The sequence below is a fragment of the Haliotis asinina genome, chromosome 6 (assembly GCF_037392515.1).
Source record: "Haliotis asinina isolate JCU_RB_2024 chromosome 6, JCU_Hal_asi_v2, whole genome shotgun sequence".
Taxonomy (NCBI): domain Eukaryota; kingdom Metazoa; phylum Mollusca; class Gastropoda; order Lepetellida; family Haliotidae; genus Haliotis; species Haliotis asinina.
The window spans coordinates 70,809,817-70,831,526 of NC_090285.1; the positions used below are offsets into that span (position 1 = coordinate 70,809,817).

Consider the following 21,710-nt stretch of genomic DNA (forward strand, 5'->3'; position numbering starts at 1 on the left):
GGCCAGACAGTGTGTATGATGGACAGAAGCCATCTGCGCTATATCACTGTCTCGAGTAGTATAGGGAATGGGGGTTTTAAAACACTTTCACAAAAAGTCTCTACAACGCCTTATTTACTAAATAAGACGTTGGTGGGCCCCTTAGCTCTTGCTACTATTACCCCTACTACAAAAAAGTTGGCGGTAATTACTGTGCCTTGGTAGGAGGTAACACTGTGCCGTACGGTACGATCAATAATTCTTCTCTTACAAATCCCCTACCCGGCCCACCCCTCAAGTAGTACAAGTTAGGTTCGTCGGCTTTCATATCCACTTTATCTATGTTGTAAGTTTTGACTGACCATATAGGATCGGTGGCTCGCTTACGGCTATCACCCTCGTGTTCCCCCGGCTGGTATAGATACCTCACTAGGGCCCTATCTGGTATCTGTTTCTCCTTCCCACGCAATGGAGCGGCCGACTCTGCAACTATTGATTTTAGTTTGATAGCGTCTGCCGGTTTCTTACCGGTGAGACGGGTGACTTCATGGTTGATTGCCGACACCACCTTAGGTAACCTCGTGACCCATTCAGTCGATCGTTTTCCAGGGGTGACCATCTCCCTAGCATACTGATAGCCGAACAAGCGCTCAGCCAAAGTCCTATTAAATCTCTCAACTATGGCTTGGCTGCGATGGGCTCCGGCCGTGCCACGCCTGACCTTTGTATCGTGTTTGGCTAGCAGTTGTGACACGGCACCCATGAACTCCCGTCCGGGGTCAACTTGCAGCTCTGTTGGCCACGTCAGCGGGCTGCGTTTGTATATGCGTTCGAATCCTCTGGCTACCTGGGCCGAATCTTTCGTGGTCAAGGGTTCGGCTTCCTTGTAACGACTGGCTACGTCCACTACGGTTAAGGCATACTTGTACCTCTTGTCGTGGGGTAGGAACAGTAGGTCTGCCTGGTGAACGCTATTAGGTATGTTAATACCGAACCTCCTTCTAGGCACGTAGCGTGGTGCCGGCAAATAGATCTGCCACAGGGCTTGTTTTTCAAGCCACGCTTTGGCTTCCTCCGGGGGTACTCGCGCTATTTTAGCTAGCTTATCTACTGCGCTAGCTCCTTTCCAGTACCCACGCGGGCTGTAGTAAATAGCCTCAAATTTTTTCATGTCCATACGCGTATGTGTTTATCCCATCAATAGCTATCCAACGTTTCGTGTCCATAGGCGACAGGGACGTCTTGTTTATAGTCAGTCTGTATATCTTATGCCCATCACTTCTAAGTGTGTTCATTTTATGTCTAAAGGTACGGGTCTTGAACAGGGCTTCCTTGAATCTGGCGTGTTTGATGTGTTGTTTCACCACATACTTCTTAACCCCCTTAGCCTTCCGGATCTCACTATTGTCGGCTTTCAGTATGGAGTACATCTTAGGTCTCAAACCTATGTACTCGGCTATGGGCGTGCCAGCACACTCGTCCTTCATCTTACCTAGGACCTTTTTATTTACCGTACTGTGTATGGCATGGGTCTTAGGGTAGTCGCTGGTGTCGTATAAATCGAGGTGTTTTTTCATGTCCTCGTACACGTCCTCGGTTCGAATCTCCATCAGCAGGGAATCCGTGTCAGTGTACAGCACTTCACACCTGTCGCCGTACTGTTTCTTGAGCTCGTTGTAGTAAAAGTCGTACATCAGGTGTTTGGATAAATCGAGGATGCTCATCCCCACGTAAACAGGCCGGTTGAATTTTATGTGGCTTTTCTTCATGTGTAGGGCAACCAGGTTGTCTGTGAATATCTTACTACGGTTGAATGCCGGACTGGCTATCAATCTCCTGAGCTTGTCTTCCTCACTCGACCGAACCAGCTTCACGGTCACGCGTTTCCTCAGGTTCTCCATAGTCTTACCAAACACCGAGTTGTTCATGAGCTTGTAGAGATTTTTCTCAAAATCACTGGTGGCTTTTTTTCGTAGGTCTGTGTTCATTCTGATGTAGGGCTCCATCCATGGGCTCTGGTCGAACATGAGCACCCTGTGTATTTTGGTCAGCCTCATACCCAACGACAGGTACAGCTGTAGGTTGCGATAGTGAACGATGTACTTGGTCTTATTCATTAAGTTAGGCACGAGTTTTTCAACGTCTGTCACACGCCCACCTGACAAGTTATGTTGGTACTCAGACATCCAGTCTGGGTTAACCCTCATACGTTCGGGGGCCAGGGGGTAGCTGTTGTGCGATGTGTGTAATTCCTTGGGATACTCTAAGTCAACCTCGAGGATATAACCTTTGTTCGAATCTGGTGCAACCCCCGTAACATCAACGTGGGGTACCCATTCGAATCCCCCTGTAGGTAGATACTGACTCATGGCCCAGCCGTACAGGTTGTTTGCGTCGAGGTAGAGAATGTGATTGGTTGGTTTGTTAGGATCGTAACCTTTCACGTATTGATTATTTGCTTTCGCGTATCGTTTGGATGCCATGGAAATCCCACCTCGCAAACCTTTCTCAATGAATAGGTGCATGTCGTAATCTGTGAGCAATTCCAAATTAACTCCGGTCTTTTTAAGCAAGGCGTCCCACGACAGACCTGGGCTGGTGTAATACCATGCGGGGTCGAGTTTATACTGCTTGAAACATGTCCGCCTAAACGTTTCAAACACGTCGGCTAACAGCAGTACATCTGTCCTCAAGTACAGGTCGTGATAATCACCCAGGTTCTTACAACCCAGTTTATTCCATACGTTAGTCGCGTGCGAGTAATCATCTCGTGAGACGGACGCCTCATTCAGCTTGCTATAAAAGCAGTCAATAGGGGGTAGTCTGGTCTCGGTGAACTTAGCCCAACTATCCATGTACTCATAGGGGTACACACCCTTCTCATAAGCAGGGGTCTAGTCTCGGCGTCTGTGTATCGATCGGTGATAGGGAAGGTATTGTTGGCCTTGACCAGACTGTCGAGTGACGACAGGAGGAACTGAAACGAGTCAATGAACCTAAGTCCGTTTAAGCTGAAGGAGATGTATCTCTCCATGTTGTTGGGGATGCACGTTATATTACCATCGATTTTCGCGATGGCCTGCATGATCAAGTGTGAGTCGTACCCTCTCAAGTTGTGAAAGACAACGGGGATGTTTATTGTCTTAGGGTTGATTTTAAGCTTGAGGTTGCACGCGTTGTGAGCGGCGCCTCTATACTTACCAGTTATGTGACAGTGATCTCTCACCGAATCACCGTTAAGTGGTGAGTCACACACGTGACAGTTAGTGCTACTAGCGTGGGCTAGCCTGTCGACTCGGGTCAGACGCATGGGAGCGATTTTATACAATGCATTCCTAATAATTTTTTCTTCCTCCTGCAAACACTTTAGAAACCTTTCAGCCGCGTCAGGCCCCCTATACACTACCGGAGCTTTCGTTTCCCCGTCACAACGGACGACAATGTATCCAAACGAACAGGCTTTATGCTCTTGTGTTTTGTGGGTAAAGGCACCACTGGGAGCCTCGCCGGCGGCAGCCACTAAGGCTTCGAAGTCGGCGTATATGATATAAGGCACAGACATTTGGTTCTTGTGGTTACCGAATTTTAGGATATTATCACCTTCCTTAGGCATGTCGACTCGTATGGCCGTCTGCCCCACACCTTGGCAATCATCCCGGTGGGATTCTAATAAATCATCTCGTGTGAAGCCATGTAGGCATCGTTCACAGAAGTGGGTCTTTTCTCTGTGTGCCGATTGGTCATACAACAGCCTGCTAAAGTGTTTTATCCATGTGTAGTGATACTTGTCACCTCGCTGGATCATGAATATATTGATAACGCGAGCGGGGGGTACCCCCCGGCTGACCTTCACTTCGCTGACCCTGTGTACTATTGTTGTGTTACCTTCGTGCCCAAAGACATTTATAGCCAGATTATTCTGTTTTTCTACTTTAGTGATCTGGGATATGGGGGTGGGTTCATCTATACCATCCCAGTTGAGCCCATCATCCTGAGGATAATTAGAAGGCCTGTTCGGATTAGTGTCAGCTGGAAATAAGGCTGACCTGATAGCTAACCTCAGGCAATCGTTTCCTCTATTCTTAACGTTTACTATAGCATGTTTGTTCCTATAGTAGGGAGGCAAGGCTAGGTATGACCCGCCTCTAAACGGCACGTAGTTAGCTATGTCTAGATAGACATTATCGATTTTATCTACAGCCCACCCGGACCCCAAGTGTGTGTAGCGTTCTAGGTATTCTTGTATCTGCTGAAAACTGGTATCGATTGATGTATCAATGGTCTCTGTATGTGTGGCGACCTCTTGTTGACCTCGGAAGTAAGGCTGAACATATTCAGTGGTACTCCCAACCTGCTTATCGAGCGACATTTTCACTGTGATCTGAAACTTGATACTTCCTAGGTTATTTAGTTCCTGGTTGACCTTATCAGCTATCAGAGGCTTGATATCTGTAATGTCTATGTTTCTATCAACGTGCATGCGCCAACCTCTCAAATGATTGGCTACAGCGCGCACAGTGCGCACGAACTGTAGGTCAATAGCTCTATTCTGTCGTAATAATTCTACAAGCTGTGGTTTTCTCATACGGGAATACCCGCCTAAACCCAAATCGTGTGCCTCGATTTTCAGTTGTTTTACAGTGGGAGGTTTTGCTACGGGGGCATGTGATAACAATGCGGTTAACCCGGCTCTCCCCAGGTTTGAATAACCCGTGTATCCAAGCTGTTTTGCTTGAGCTTTTAATTGTTTTACTGTAGGAGGGGCTTCTAAACCTAGTAATCTCAACAATGCTGACTTCCGCATTCTAGAATACCCGATCACACCTCTCTGTTTTGCGACCCGCTTGAGCTCGCTTACAGTAGACATCGTGTTTACACCTAAGAGAACCAATGTCTAATTGGTTCACAGTAAGGGGAGGTAACCCTTTCACACACTGGAGTCTATCTTGAGCAGTCGCCTACGTTCTTTTATGTAGCCTTTTTTATTCTCGTAGATGAGTTGATGTCTGACTACGTTCGCTCCGTGAGCTTTACATAGACAGTAGTGTCCTTTAACCCCGATACCACACACAGAACACGTGTAGTTAGGACTTCCCATATGGAAACAACAGAACCCCTGATTCCTGCATTTCCTACCACAGGCCTCGGTCTTCCCCATAAGTATGTATTCGCATCGGTATGGAGCGGGTCTCATGTTTACTTATATAGGTATTTTAATTTAATTGCTTCGCAACCAACGCAGTAGCTGCTATACCCAACACTATGAAGCCCAGTTCACGATTCATTTGTCCCTTGGATGGTGTGTAGTATTGAGCGAGTGTGGGTTTATTGAGCGGTTCCAATTGTTTACCAGTTAGTAGGTAGTATTCTTTCATTGCTTCATCGACATCGTTGAATGTTTGAACGGCATGGTTTTCACGCTGGAGTTGTTCGTTAATAAAATCGATCCTCTGGAGGCATTTTTTAGCGTAATCGGCCTGTGCTCTTTGTAATTTCTCAGTAGCGAGATCGTGTCGCTTCCTTTCTTCCTGTATTTCAGCCGCGTGATCATCTCGTAGTTTCGAGAAGAGGAAATTACTCCCGGAAAATGCCAGGGCATTCACTAACGCCCCACCGACCATCATAGCTATCGTGGCCATCCTATATTTATTTCATTATATTATCAGGTATGATCCCTTGTTTTACTAGGATGTCTTTTGTGGCCATCGCCATACCAAGGTTCATTATGAGCATACCCATATCCTGCAGGTTGAAATCTAGCTTGATAGTTGGTTGTTTAAGCACCATTTTAGTCAACCGAGCGTACCCTACTGCTAGACTGGCTACCACTGTGGCGTGGTATGCGTCGTTGACGAACGTTTTCCCCTCAGACATTATGTATATGATATAAAATATTAAAATTATAACATGATATGCGGGTCGACAGTGGGGCCTGCCGGCGCGTGGGGGTATCCCCCACACCCCCAGAGTTTCCCTCAGTTCTCCCACTATATAACAATGTTATAACCACGGCAGCAGTTACGCCTACAGCCAACAACAGTCGGGTTGGGTTGGTCACTTTATGTTGGTTACACCACCGTTTTTTACCGGCAGCTACTCTCTTAGGATTCTTCTGCCTGGTTACTGTGGGGGTCACTTCCCTCACTGAAGGGGTCTCCACCGTCACTGTTGGGGGTGGGGTCTCCTCCACTGGGGTTTCCTGTGCAGCATCCATCTATACTATTATTATTATTCTTTCTCTCAAATTGACAATGTTTTGCCGTGATAATCGCCGCCGTCACTGGAGCCAACAACATACCATATTTGTGGTACAACCCGCAGCTGATAGAGCTCACGGCGTGTTCGATAAAAGGGTCTTTCTCGAGGTCCTCCCACAGGTAAAGTCGGCGCTCTGGTGGAATGGGAAGGAAATGTGACACAATACCGGTGTATATCTGGGTCATAGCCGATCCTATTGTCTTTGTCATTTCTGCTCCGAGCCGGGACTCGTATCTAGCGTACAGCTTATCGATTTCTTCGGCTGTCATTTTGTGAATTTTATCCGGAGTGTAGTCTCCAAAGTAATGTTTGGCTTTGCCGCCAACAGCCAACGCCACCAGTTTCTCTCGCTTGGGGGAATCCCCCACAGTGGGGGTACCCTCCAACTGTTCGAGCAATTCCTCACACTCCATCTTATAATATAACAAGTAAGATTTAGTTTTAACTATATAATACCCGATACAGACAAAACACAGAGAAATGAAAGTTAAGTTGCACACGACAAATACTTCAAATATCATAGCTATATGCTTAGCTTTGCTTAGCTTTGCTTAGCTTTGCTTAGCTTTGCTTAGCTTTGCTTAGCATACTATATATGCTACTGGTTGGTCGGTCTTTAGCACGAGCTTAGCGTGTTTAGTTTCAGCGAGCTGTTTCTTCACCCGTTCCCGTTCTAATTTGCTCATCACATCGTTCTCTCTCAAACACTCCTCGAACGAATCCCTGTCCTTGCAGTGAAATAAGGCCACCCATCGCGTCTGCTCCCTGAGGTCTTTCAACACCGAGTTGAACTTCTGCGTTAGCACCCAGACGCTGTGATTTGCATGCCGGCCGGAGAAGGCCAGGTACGATAGCATGTCTCTCTTTTTTGTTATCTCGCGATTAGCGCTGCAGTCGTCCAGTATGAACAGCGTCGGTTCCCCTTTAAATTTCTCGTGAAGAGCTTTCAACCAGTCCTGCAGGCGTGTTCCAGGGTCGATTTTGTGTACGTCCGGGTCCGTCATCACCCAAGGTCGCGCGTACGTTTTATTCATGCTCAGAGTAGGGCACATGATAACGATGTTATCGAACACATCCTTGTAGTAACTCTCCAACATATCCAACACGAAAACGGTCTTCCCACAGCCAGTCTGCCCGCACACTATGGCGCAGTGTGGGTCAGTGGGTAACCCCAGGGGGTCTCCCCCACTAGTAGATGGCTTGCACGAATCTCCCATTGTCTATATTAAGTTGCGCGTCCATAATAACGTACAGATATAATTTCAACTTACCAGCGGTTTGAGCCTTCTTAGTAATCTGGATGGTTATCCCTTCGCTGCCGTTATCTATACGGCGCCCGCTACCGTGCAGTTTATCATCATCCGTGGATCGCATGTCCAACCATAGGGCGTACTTGGTGGTCAGGTATTCACCGATCTGCACGGAGCTTAGGTCCAGGTCCTTTGTTATGTAATCCCCCACTGGTAGCTTTTTTATCTCATCCCACTGCTGGTGTGGTCTCATACCATGACTGAACAGCTGGTTGGGCACGCCCTCGATGGTCACTTCCACCTTTTCAATCTCGGGGTTGAAAAACTTCTCGCTGTCCCTCTGGAATGGCTCGTAATCCTCCACGGGGACGACCAGGATACCTTTCATCGATCGCGCCGGCACGTTCAGATTGATATTCCACACAGTGTCGCTCTTATCTCGCACGATTGATCTATGCCTCAGTACGCGATCGTATAGGATAGCCATCTTCCCAGAGTACTGGCTTCGAACCTGCCTGGCCAGCTCCGGGCTAGTGACCATGTCGAACTCCAGAGAGATGTTGTCTATGGCATAACTGGCCTCATCACCGTTCGGCGTACGCACTACTTTGCTATAGTCGTTAAACGTGAGCTCGTATTCGAGCCTATCACCCAGCGCGGCCTGGTAAAACGGCGCGTGTCCCGTGAGCAACTCGAAGTCGAGCGGCACGCAGAATCGATTTCCGTATGCTAGAGCGATGGCCTTTTCACCGGCCGATAGCTTGTCTTGCTGGTCTTGCGTGAAGACATACCCTATGCGCGCCCGGGTTGATTTGCTGATACCCTGGTACACATCATTGACTCGTTCTCCATCGCTTTTCCAGAGATCCCTGTAGCAGTGAAACACGTCGCTGTCGTCGATGCTCAGCACCTCGTTACCGCTGATCTTCACGGTCGTTTTCTTGATGATAGCTCGACCCACGTTCCGCACTAGCTCGCGTTTGTCGTTGTCGGAGGTCAACGTGATATTGAACGCCAGTCGAACAGTGCCTGGTACAATGAGGTCATTCTCACCAAGGTTTGGAAATCTAACCAGCAGAGTTTGATTCTGGTCTATCTTGCTGGGATTGTTGGTGATGGTCACCGACTGGCGCACGGCTCTGGCTCCTAATGGCTCTCTCAATCTTCTGAAAGGATCTAATTTTCTGCCGTACATTGTTATATAAAAGAAATATATTTTTAATACTAATGGATGAAGACATAGATATGACGGAGATGCCGGGCGCTAGTGCCCAGGCATTCGATGATAAGCAGGAGACCTCATTTACTAGTTCACCATTGAACCAAGAACTCTTGGAAACAACGGTAAATGATTATTACGAAAGTTTAAGAAGAGATAAAAACTACGTTGAACCACAGGGTCGATACCATAAGAATTTTTTTATTGATACAAAGGGTGTTCTACGCCTTAAGTCTGACCCAGGGGTTGACCTCTTTAACAAGAGCAATAAAAAACCACTGGCCTTGTCAACTCTAGCCAGCCGCCATGGTGTCGAATTTATCCGTAAAAATCTAAACATGAATGATTACGGTGGTGCAATACCTAAGGCCGTTAAAGAAGATCTGCAAGCTACCAGATCCCACCTCACCATTAGAGATGAAATGACACCACAGCGTGCTACAGAAGCCTCGGACAGCATAGAAAAACTGTTGAGCACCTACTGGGACAAACCGTTACCGGGGTTTGACTTTCCGGTAAGGGAACTGCGCGGCTTAGACGAAGCCGTGAAACGTGTGCGTGGAGAACTCGTGAACAACATGGGGAAACTGAACGAAATCGACGAGCACATCACTAGGGAAAAAACCAAACTCAACGAAACTGAAAACGATGATATGAAGCGTCGTATCAATGAACGAATACGTGATTTAGAAGACGAGAGACGTACACGATTGGAAGCCGCTTCCTCGAATCGTGAACAGCTTCGATCCCAGATCAGTCGTATTCGGGAAGCAATCGATAGAATACTGAATGAGGATACAACTTTAGCCAACAGGATTCGGATATTGTTCCGGGAGCAAGGGATCACCATCGCCAGCATTCTGACTGCATTGGGTTTCATTATATCAACCCTGGTGGTGTCACTGACAGGGGGAACCCCCACACCTGCCGGCGGGGGAACTCCCAGCGGTGGTGTTAAAGACTGGATAAAAAAACTCGGGGAAGGCCTAGCTAAACTGGCTGGTAAAGCCGCCGAAGCCCTTCCCGGCATCCTGGGTAGCATCGTCTCGTGGTTGTTGAGCGCTCTGTCTAAAACTGCCATGTGGCTCAGTCAAAACCTGTGGGCAGCCATAGTCGCTGTGGCGGGTCTGGTGTACGTAGCGGCTAAGAAATCTTTAACCAAATAAGTCCCAAAGTTACCCCACCAACCACTAGGGCTGTTTTATTATCGATGTGATTGGAGGCCTGAATATGGGGGTGTGTGGGGGGTACCCCCACATGAACTTTAGGCTCCGGGGGTGGCTCCACTATACCCGTTTCACGTGGTGGGATGTGTGGGATATAGGGGGTGTTAATATCGGGGTTGATACCCAACTTTTGGTCCGCCGTGGCTATGACTATTTTGTTGTTATAACCCACCACTTTTTTTACTCTCAGTTGCATATCACTCGGAGACATGTACAGCCCCACGCCGAACACGTAGTTGACTTTCGATCTGGCGTATTCTAACACGTTTTGGTAGTGTTCGATGGCCCGCGGGAGATCAACTGGAGAATTAATAGCATCCTCAACGTTGGCAACGAACTGTTTCTGAGCGTCGTAAGCAGTTCCCTTACCGATGATGTTGGAACGCGTTTGCGACTGCGCACCCAACAGCGCCCACACGTACGTTCGAATCGAGTCGTTCAACCTGACTACCCCGGCACGAGTGAATCCTTTCGACGTGTCCAGCATGAACATTTTCCACCCGTCTGCGGTTGACTGCTCCACTTTCTGGACTGTGAAAGCAACACCACCTTTAAAGTTCATACGATCATCCCTCCATTCATTACTCGACAAAGCAAAGTCCTGGCATAGTATATCTCGTTTCAGTAAATCATCACTGACTTCTTTCACTGATCGCGCGCCATCATAAGGAATACCCAACCCGTGGTTCGGCCCCGGCAAACGCCAATCCGTCTTCGGGTTTATTTCGAATTCATTGCAAATACGTTCGTAGGCCCGTCTATCGTACGGGTTGTTTGTTGCGTCCCACGCTTTATCCTGTGGGAGGGGGGCGCTGATCTCTTTAAGGATACGTCTGACCTGGTAGTACACGTGGAACTTGAACACAGACTGACTCAGCGGTCCACGCCGAGTGTCGGCCAATGTCACACCACACCCCGTTGTAGCGCACCACACGGCAAAGTTGAATTGATTCTGCCAGAACTGCATAGGGTTGTTGAACCAAGCGTGGACTGCCTTGATGTTAGTCACCGAAAGCTTATAGTTATCGAACACATCTAAAAGCTGGGCATTGAAATACAACTCAGGAGCAACCACGATCTTCATGGGGGAGAAATCTACGTCCAGTTTAGGGTAAAACACACCAGGGGAATACATTTTAAAACTATTATATAATGAGCATATATACTCTAACATGTACATAACACTTCCAGGAATAACGAGCGGTGAGGCCGTTCAGCTGACGCACGCGATCGATAACACGTCAGGTCAACTCGAAGTCGCACTCTGCGATATCACCTACCTACCGCAATGGACTAACATTAATATCAGCAACAATAAGCTGTTCGTCAGTGGAACTCGCAGTCAGATAACTGACGGCTACTACAGTGTGTGCTCTCTAAACGACGAGGTCTTCAAACCCCTGGGAGCCGAACTCAAGATGAACGACTCAAACGGCACAGTGGTGTTAATCAACAACGGAAGAACCTCATTGAGGCTAGGCCGACCATTAGCGAGGATACTCGGTATGTCTCCTGACGAGATAAAACCAACAACAACCGTCACAGGCACGAAGTTACCCGATCTAGTACCGTACCGAGAGCTGTACATTCATCTCGATCAGGTGAGCACAACGTACAACATTCAAGGAGGTCACCCTTCCACTATACTGAGAGCAGTGCCGGTGAAAACTGAGAAATTCAACGACGGTAGAACCGAGTCGTTTTCACCACGGCAGTATAAGAGATTAACCCAGGGCAACATACCTGAGCTGACAATATCGGTGTTAGATATAAATCATAATCCTGTAAATATAGGATACCTCAGCTTAACACTTCATGTAACATGACCAGCGCACAAGGGCCCGGAGTGAAAAAATGCGTCAATATCGGGATCTCCGACCTTGGAGACACGCGCAGTTTCGACGCTCCCGGAGTAGATGGTAAATCGTACGCCTTGCAACTGAAAAACAACATTTACAAACGCGTTGAAATCCCCTCCGGTGGAACCCTAAGTGATATGATAGATACCACAAGAGCAACAGTCAACACTAAGTACACCCTTGTCAACACCGGTGATAATAATTGGGTAATATACCCATCGTTCGGAGGTAAACTGTTCGACTTAGACGATGTTGAGAGCACTACCGTCGCCCGAAACAAGCCATATATGCTCGTCTTCACCGAAGATGACAAGTGGGTGTTGTTACCCGATAACAACTGGTTTATCAATATTAGACTCTTCTCCCCCTACGTGTTCACTGATAACAAAGACAACCACCTAAACAAAGTCGTGAACAATGGAATCCTGCTCGTGGCTTACGTCCCAACTCAGAGACGTAGCATAGTCGTCAGCCCAGTCAACACTATAGCAGCCCACATGCTATCGAGTAAACCAGCCATACAAAACGTGAAATTGCAGTTGGTGTCTGAATTCGAAGGTGTGGTCACTATACTAGAGGATCTACCGGCAAACTCAACACTGATCATCAAAGTCTACCTAGGGGAACCATCGGGGAATGATGTCGAGATCGTGAAGGGGATCAAACTCGGGTGGGTGAAACGACACCAGTATCAAGTTTGCAACGTTTACGTGCGGGTGGGTGTCGACTCCAAGACCAGTCTGCAGGGGGTCAACGTGATCGTGGAAAACAAGATATCACTAATCAATATCTTCCTGCCTGACAACATACACTTCATGGGTATGAAGTTAACCCCTGAATTATTATCAAAAAACCAGTTGGAAATTATATCATAATAGTATAATAATGACCAGTCATCATCCCAACACTACGCTTAACGACCTAGGAGATACGGAGGGATTCGATCAGCCTGGTGAGGAAGATGAATTATACGTCCTACACTTCAAAGACAACGTGTACAGACTGGTGCCGTTATCAGATTTAAAAGAGCCCAAATGGCTGATCAACTTAACACTCGCCTCACCTTATATCACAATAGATACATATACAAAATATGTCACTAAGATTAGGAACAACGGTATCTGGACCGGGGATTTCATTCCGGAGAGGATATTCATAGCAACTACTGAGACCGCAAAAAATAGGTTAAAGCCTGGAGAAGACAATAAATTAGCATTTATCAATTATAATCCTAACATAAGTCTTAATACATTCTCCCCTTTCACACTCATCATAGAAGTCTTCTTTGTATTTTTAGGTAATGAAAACACCTCAAAAGTACACCAAATTTTACCCGGGGTGTCAATACACTGGTTTGACGAACACACAAACAAATATTGTCGTATTGTTATACAACGGGATACCCACGGGGGTCCTATAAACCGCTTAATAAACCTCAGTGGGGTTTTTATTACAACAGGAAATTCTATTAGACTCTCACCTATTACCCTGACTACTAGGATAGAACTTGTAGACTTCAAATACATTGAAGGACTATTAAATGAAACCCAATTAAAATATCTTTCAAAATATATATTATAGGATGGGTCTGTACCCAGTCGTAGAGGAAGTAGCGAAGACGTTGGAAACCGTAGATGGGTTCCGCTTGAGGCAGTTATGTGATGTGAAACGTCAACTAGAACAAGACCGTGACACGCGGAAAGCACTATGTAAAAAGTACAATAGAGCTTTCAATATCGTGGACGGGGTTGACACTACCCTTATGGCAACCAGCATGGGACTGACTAGGGGTGGCAGGTGTTGGGTTGTTAGCTACCATCGTGGCCGCACCTATAGTGCTAGGTATTGAAATAACGGCAGGGGTGGCAGGGTTGGCAGGGTTGGCGCTTAAGTTAGTATCACGCAGACTTAATCGTAAGGCATTGAAACACGACGAGATCAGGGTTCTGGCCGAAGCAAAGCTGAACACAGTGAGTGAGCGAATTTCCACGGCACTCTCTGACAGTAAGATCTCAGAAGAGGAGTTTCGTTCAATCCTATCTGAACTCAAAAAATATAACGGAATGAAACAAGATATTCGGTCCAAGTCTCGTAAGTCTGCTATCAGCGAGGACGAGAAAAAAAAGTACATAGAACAGGGGATACAAAAAGCCCAGCAAGCCTTTATTATGAACACCAAAGAGATCGTAGGCGGTTCACGTTAAACTGTTTCATCGATATAAACATGACATAGGCCGCCAAAGTGAGGTATCTATACCAGCCGGGGGAACACGAGGGCGATAGCCGTAAGCGAGCCACCGATCCTATATGGTCAGTCAAAACTTACAACATAAATAAAGTGGATATGAAAGCCGACGAACCTAACTTATACTACTTGAGGGATGGGCCGGGTAGGGGATTTGTAAGAGAAGAATTATTGATCGTACCGTACGGCACAGTGTTACCTCCTACCAAGGCACAGTAATTACCGCCAACTTTTTTGTAGTAGGGGTAATAGTAGCAAGAGCTAAGGGGCCCACCAACGTCTTATTTAGTAAATAAGGCGTTGTAGAGACTTTTTGTGAAAGTGTTTTAAAACCCCCATTCCCTATACTACTTCTCGTAACAAGCATCTACTACACATCTGGGACCTAGATTATACTTGCAGGTTATGTAAGTCCCCAGTGCTGTTTTAGACAGCCCTGTTAGTACAATTCTCTTGTATATCTCTATCAGCAGCTGTCCACTGTTGTCCTGATTCACTATTTCATCACTAAGATCTATTCACCAGTGTTTCAATATCAACTTGTATCAAATGTTAAGACCTTTTCAAGTCATTGTTTCAAATGTCAAGGCCATTTCAAGCCACTATTTCAAATGTCAAGGCCCTTTCAAGCCACTGTATCAAATGTTGAGCCCTTTTCAAGCCATTGTATCACATGTTAAGGTCTTTTCAATGTTTAAGTCCCATTTGTGACATCATCAAAATCCACAGCTGTGGGCCATTAAATCATTTCATAAAGCAAGCACACAGCAGTTTTCCTATTTCCAAGCCCTGTCCTTCAGTCCTTAAACATACATCCTTGTGTGAACCTCTTGTATATAAATACTGACTTGGCCTATCATGTTTACAACATCCGTCTTTACAATTAACTTCCTTCCATGAAGATTCTCAGAGAAGTCAGATGCATTATTCTGATAGGAAACAGCTGAGGTTTGATTGTGGTCTTATATGTAAGCAACGAGATGTTAACCTACCTGCACCAGGTGCAACCTAAGTTATAAGAATAGGGTGCAACCTAAGTTATAAGAATAGTTGCACCAGACAAATTCCAGAGGCACTGCTTCTATTGGAATGTGTAATGAAAGAAATATGCTTTTGCATTATGTAGATGTTTTATTAAACGTTTACCCACTCAAAAACTGATTTGCACTTTGTGGAAGTTAGACTAATAACCAGGTTGCACCAGTGCAAGTAACAAAGCACTAAATCCATATGAACCAAGTGTGTGCCTCGCAGGCAGAAGTCAACTTGAGCTCTCACAAACTTCCCCTGTTTCACCTATTTTTATCAAGTCCATGTCTATGAAAACTGCACAGCAGTTGGGTCATGTTCTGGAGAATCTTCCTATGATGTTTTTGAAGTCCAAGACTGTTGCAAAATGTTGACTTTGCTGATATTAACATTTTGCAATCTCATCTATATTGATACTACTGCAGTGGACAGCAATTGTTCATCAATCAGTGAGCCAAGCCCACATACCAGCAGGATCACTATGGGTGTTAGCCAACTCTCCTACAGCAGAAGCCAGCTGACTGACTGGCTCTCTTGAATCAAACACACAATGGATTCAGCCAGAGTTGTTACGTCACATAAGAAGTTTGAACATCAGTGAGATTAAACCCACAAATAGAGGCTGTAGAGGTGGCAAACGTAAACAAAAAGCATTATGGTCTGCTCGTGAGATTTCAAGTGAGTACCCTTATGATCATACATCACAACCGGTTAATGACAGGACATCACTTGATAGTCTGAAGATAAGCGTATGGAATGCTCAGTCTGCTAGAAATAAAACTGTTGAAATTGCTGACTACATCATAGAATCAAACATTGACATTCTTTTCTTAACTGAAACTTGGTTGTCAGTAATCGGAGATGAATCAAAATGCTCTGAGATCACACCAATTGGTTACAAACTTCACCATGTACACCGACTTAGTGGTAGAGGCGGAGGTATAGCTATGATATATAAGAAGGACATGGTTATCAGTTTCTCTAAACTGACTGATAGATTCGTTACTTTTGAGTACGTGGTGGCTGTCATCAGCTTTGGGAAAATGACATTGAAGACTGTCTGTCTATATAGACCCCCACCCTCAAAAGGAAATAATCTGAAAAACTCAGATTTTCATACAGAGTTTTCATCACTGTGTGATTATTTAGATGGCAAGACTGGAACCTACCTAATTCTGGGAGACTTCAATGTCCAGTTTGACAAAAAAGAAAATAAACTGACAAAAAACGTGTGTGCAGTTCTTGACTCTCATGCCTTAAAGCAACATGTTGCTGAGCCCACACACAAATCTGGCCACGTTCTTGACTGGATACGTAGTACGTGGTGGCTGTCATCAGCTTTGGGAAAATGACATTGAAGACTGTCTGTCTATATAGACCCCCACCCTCAAAAGGAAATAATCTGAAAAACTCAGATTATTCAGCATTTCATAAATGATCTGAAGGCATCAACACTCCTTCGTTGTCCTCCTGATGATGTTAATGAACAGGCAGCATTGTTTGATAAAACATTGCTTGACCTACTGAATAAGCATGCACCAATCAAAATCAAACTAATTTGTCCTCAACATACAGCACCTTGGTACTGTTCAGAGGTCAGAAACACAAAGAGAAAGAGGCGTGCTGCGGAGTGATGCTGGCGTAAGTCACGACTTGAAGTCCACCGCCAGATGTACAACTCTGCACGGAATGAAGTAAACAGATGTATCAGAAAGGCTAGATCAGATTACATCATTCAAGAAATTAACACTAACAGTGATATTCCTAAGCTCTTGTTTTCCACGATTAACAAGTTGCTCGGCAAGAAGGCGGATGTCACTTTGCCACATGGTACTGATACAACTCTGGCAACAACTTTAGTACGTATTTCTCAGAGAAAATATCAAAGATACGCCATGGTCTGGGGTCCGTGTGTGTTACTGGTTCTTATATAAACTACATGGGAACCAAATTTCCTTCTTTCACCCCAGTCTCGGAACTGCAATTAAAGAGACTAATGACTTCATCTAAACCAACATCTTACTCGCTAGACCCACTACCCACAAAATTCCTCTTTGGATTAGTGGACGTGCTTCTTCCCATGATAACAAAGATTGTACACACCAGCTTGGCCACTGGAAAGGTGCCATCATGCTTCAAAGAGGCAGTTATCAAGCCACAAATCAAGAAACCAGCTCTTGACACTCAGACCTTGAGCAACTACCACCCGGTATACAACCTGACATTCATGTCAAAGATTCTAGAAAAAGTTGTTAAAGCACAGCTCGTGGAACATCTTCAAAAGTCTAATCTGATGGACAACTATCAGTCCGCATATAGAGTGGCACACAGCACTGAGACGGCTCTAAACTGTGTTATGAATAACATAAAAATGTCAGTTGATTCTGGAGACATTGCCATGTTTGTCCTGTTAGATTTATCATCCGCTTTCGACACCATCGACCACGCAATGCTGCTGAGTCGTTTGGAACATGACTATGGCTTGAACGGCACTGTCCTGGAGTGGTGTTCATCATACCTTACAGATAGGAAACAGTTTGTCCAAATAAATAAAGCTATGTCCTGCCTGTGGTGTCCCTCAAGGGTCCGTGCTAGGTCCGATCCTTTTCACCATGTACACAAGACCTCTGGGACACTTGATATCAGAGAAGCATGTGGCTCATCATTTCTATGCCGATGACTCGCAGCTGGTAGACAGTTTCAGACCCATCTTAGCAAGTCAGATGGAATCTTTGCATAACATGGAAAGTTGTCTCAACATTGTCAAATCCTGGATGTCAACCAACCTGCTTAAATCAAATGACGAAAAGACAGAGGCCATCATCATCGCTCCACCTTCTAGACAGCAAAAATCCCGGCTAACCCACTTGCAAATTGGACAGTCTCTCGTACCTTTCTCGCCTCATGTAAAAAATCTTATTGACTCTTCTCTTACTACGGATAAGCAAGTGGACCATCTCTGCGAAGTATGTCACTTTCATTTGAGAAACATAGGATCAATCCGTCATCTTCTTACAGCTGAAACCACAGCCACTCTGGCTGGATCACTCATACTTTCTCGTCTGGATTACTGTAACAGCTTACTCATGGGAATATCAGGAGATCAGCTGAACAGACTGCAGAGGATACAGAACAGGGCTGCCCGTATAATAACCAGGACTAAGCTCCATTCTCACATCTCCCCTGCTCTAAAGTCACTGCACTGGCTCAGGATCCGTGAAAGGATTGACTTTAAGATCCTTTCTTTAGTCTACATGTCTTTACAAAACACTGCCCCTGTCTATCTTCAGGACATGTTTGCCCACTACAAGCCCTCTAGAAATCTCCGATCAGCTGACCAACTGCTCTTGACTGAACCAGTATATAAACTGAAATCTATTGGGGCTCGATCCTTCTCACATGCAGCTGCCTCATTATGGAACTCTCTCCCATTTAACCTCAAGAGTGCACCTACGCTATCTTTGTTTAAATCTGGACTAAAAACGTATCTCTTCCAACGCTACCACTAACTGTATCCACTGTTGTCCGCCCTGTGCATATGCAAAGATGTCATACGCGCTTTGAGCATGTCCCTCAGTGATGTGGAACACTAGCGCTTTGTAAATACCCTTACTATTATTATTATGTTTTACAGATTGAGATAGAAATGCAGCAGAGAGGGTTCGGCTGATCCTGGCACAGTCAGGCTGGTCAAGCTCATCATCAGCTCAGGGCCCTCGCCCCCTCTACACGCAGCCCAGACAGCGAATGGGACTTCTCCCAGGAAACACTGCCTAGTCGAACCCACCAAGAACTTTCCGGAGAATATGGAGGCTCCCCAACACTGCAGCCTTCTGCATTACCCAGATTGTCAGAAGGGCTGTGCTCCCAGTGGAGAACCCGGGCACTCTCCTCATCTGTGCCAAGAGATCAGGAGGTACCAAACCAAGGGTACCGAGAACAATGGGGAGCCTGACGACAGTGTACTTGGGATGCAAGCGAGACATTTCAAAGGCGAGGTCCGCATATTTATCATGCTTTTCCTGAATCTTGCCAATCACATTGCTGTCAATTAAATCGAGACCTGGTATGTTAATGAGTGAACATGGCTACAGTATTATGCAGCTGAACAAATCAAGATTATCTCCATGAAAACGTTATATTACAAAAGCCACAAAAAATCCTTCAATTCTACAGATTTTTTTAGCTGACCAACCCTGATAGTGATAATGAACAAGAGTCATCAGAAGATGACATATCCCCCCGGCCCCTACATATTTGAAAGGACAAATCATCCAACAATTACTTATTGCGTTTTTAGACCAAGTCTGAATTGTTTCCATGGAATTCATGAAAAATATAAATGCCATATATCTGTAATCAGAAAAAGTCACCATTTCAAGATCTGTCTCACATATCTGCCAAGATCTTTTGAAAGATATGAAATGGTTTTCGAGTTGTGCTCTGGAAACGAAGTCAGAAATGTGTTCATGGAACCGAGAAAATAATACATCATAAAAACGTGTAAATAGCAAAAGGAATCACTTTTGGGGTCTGCCACACATATCTACCAAGTAACACTGACAGTTTTTGAGTTCTGCTCCGGAAACAGAACACACCTCTCACTTTTGAGAATAAGTCCATAATGCTTCCATGGAAACCGATAAAACAATAAATCACAAAAACCTGTAAGTAGCAAAAGGCACCACTTTAGCTTCCAGTTGATATATCTATCAAGTTCTGTAGAAAAATATTGAACAGGTTTTGAGTTCTGCTCCGGAAACGAAGCACATCCCTTCATTTTGAGACTAAGTCCGAAATGTTTCCATGGAAACAGAGAAAATAATAAATCACAAAAACCTGTAAATACCAAAAGGCACCACTTTGGGGCCTGCCACACACACCTACCAAGTTTTGCTGAAAAATATTGAACGGTTTTTGAGTTCTGCTCTGGAAACGAAGCCCGCCATTAGACTAACACCAAAATGTTCCATGGAAAAACAAAAAAAATATAAATGCCAAAACTCTGTAAATAGCAAAAGGCATAACTATAGGTTGAGATTATTACATCTATCAAGTTTGGTCTAAAAATATTGAACGGTTACTGAGTTATGCACCGGAAGCAAAATGATTACGGACGGACGGATGGTCCGACGGACAGACGAGGTGTCGACTAAAAGGTGGTGGTGACCAGGTGTCGGATAAAAAGCTTCAAGCTTTAGTTTGCTGTGGTACATGTGGAATGCATGTTATCATTCTTCACTTAATCATTGAGGCAGAATGGTGTGTCAGGAAACATTGTAACCATCCAGATGAATGGTGTGTCAGGTAACATTGTAACCATCCAGATGAATGGTGTGTCAGGTAACATTGTAACCATCCAGATGAATGGTGTTTCAGGTAACATTGTAACTATCCAGATGAATGGTGTTTCAGGTAACACTGTAACCATCCAGATGAATGGTGTGTCAGGTAACACTCTCACCATCTGGATGAATGGTCATGTAAACATGGGCTATACTGGAGACTGGTCAAGGGTATATATTTCAACAAAAACAAACACTGACTGCTCCTGTACATGCTGTGAATTTATCTGGTGCAGTAGGTTGTAGACTTCTTCCGTGAACACTGACTGCCTGGCAAAGAGATGTCACATGTTAGTATGTTCCTTGTCTGATTTGTGTGAGAGTCTCCTTGAGAGATCAGGAAAAGACAGAAACTGGTCTGATAACCACCTTCATAACTCACCACACCGAGATAACTGTACCAAAACAATTCAACTGAGTGAGTGACAATATAGACCAACAGAGTAAAAATCTTATCAAGTGAAAGTAAGGTGAGTGAGGGATTGTGTGAACAGATGAATGACATAATGTCTGCTACAAGTCAGTCTCCATACTGACAAGGGTGTTAGAGTGTCTGCTACAAGTCAGTCTCCATACTGACATGGATGAGAGAGTGAGTGTCTGCGACAAGTCAGTCTCTATTCTGACAAGGGTGAGAGAGTGAGCGTCTGCTACAAGTCAGTCTCCATACTGGCATGGATGAGAGAGTGTCTGCTACAAGTCAGTCTCCATAGTGACAAGAGTGAGAGAGTGAGTGTCTGCTACAAGTCAGTCTCCATACTGACATGGATGAGAGAGTGAGTGTCTGCTACAAGTCAGTCTCCATACTGACATGGATGAGAGAGTGAGTGTCTGCTACAACCCAGTCTCCATACTGACATGGATGAGAGAGTGTCTGCTACAAGTCAGTCTCCATACTGACATGGATGAGAGAGTGAGTGTCTGCTACAACTCATGGCCAGTCTCCATTCTGACAAGGGTGAGTGAGTGAGTGTCTGCTACAACTCATGGCCAGTCTCCATTCTGACAAGGGTGAGTGAGTGAGTGTCTGCTACAACTCATGGCCAGTCTCCATTCTGACAAGGGTGAATGAGTGAGTGTCTGCTACAACTCATGGCCAGTCTCCATTCTGACAAGGGTGAGTGAGTGAGTGTCTGCTACAACCCAGTCTCCATACTGACATTGATGAGTGAGTAAATATGTGATACAGCACTCTCTCATTACCGTAAAACACCAGCTCAGCTGAATAAAAGCACATGTATTGCTGTACACGATAGTATGGCATGATATAGGAAATATTGTCCATTTGAGCACTCCATGC

At 45.3% G+C, this 21,710-nt stretch overlaps 1 protein-coding gene across 1 annotated transcript in view; it reads right to left on the reverse strand.

Moving 5' to 3' along the window:
• Positions 1–21,710, reverse strand: part of LOC137286184 (activating signal cointegrator 1 complex subunit 3-like) — a 293,474-nt gene that overhangs the window by 11,390 nt on the left and 260,374 nt on the right. The window lies entirely within an intron of this gene.